We start from the raw sequence: 861 nt of genomic DNA, 5'->3' as shown, positions 1-861 counted from the left end.
TTAGTTTTGTTCTATTAGGATGTTGCGGGGTCTGTCCTCCATCTCAGTACATTAAAGGCTTTATAGACAGTCAGACAGTCAGTCAGTAGTTTTGAGTCTCTCATCCATGTATATGTATGTATATGTAAATATTCTATTTTGAGACTCGAGTTGCCCCTTTGGGCCATATTTTTATCAGTTAAGTTGTTTATGTCTTTGCATGGCATTGAGTTATTCTATTGAGTGCGGTTTCCGCTGAATTAAGAAAGCCAGGACAAGGGTTCAATTGGGGCCAGCAATGGTCTCTGAGTGTCGGTCCCGCCCAGGGTGTAGGCTCGGGGCGTGACATTACTTTTGTTTTTATTTTTAATAAAGGTGGCCTCATGAGGTCACTGTTATATTATTTATTTTTATTTTATATTTAAAAAAAGAGACCTTGTGAGGTCCATACAATGTATTAAATTTATTTAAATTTTTGAATAGAGACCTTATGAGGTTGCTTTAATTAAAACAAAAAAAATAAACAATGACCTCATGAGGTCTCTTTTATGAAAGAAATAAAAACAAATCAATAAAGAGACCTCACGAGACCGCTTTTCTCATGGCCTAAAAAATGAAATTGCCAAAAAGAGACCTCGTGAAGTCTCTTTACTGCATTTCTAAAAAATAAACTGCAGAAATTTGACCTCATGAGGTCTCTTTACTGCATTTCTAAAAAATAAAATGCAGAAAAGAGACCTGATGAGGTCTCTTTTATGAAATTTCTGGAAAATAAAAGGCCAAACAGAGACCTCATGAGGTGTCTTTTCTTGGAAAAAAATTGGCAGCTTGTAACTGTTTTTGCAGCTGCTCATCACCTGTCATATTAATTCAATACCTCTC

The sequence above is a fragment of the Solanum tuberosum genome, unplaced genomic scaffold, assembly GCF_000226075.1.
Source record: "Solanum tuberosum cultivar DM 1-3 516 R44 unplaced genomic scaffold, SolTub_3.0 scf00486, whole genome shotgun sequence".
Taxonomy (NCBI): Eukaryota; Viridiplantae; Streptophyta; class Magnoliopsida; order Solanales; family Solanaceae; genus Solanum; species Solanum tuberosum.
This window is presented reverse-complemented; position numbering follows the sequence as displayed.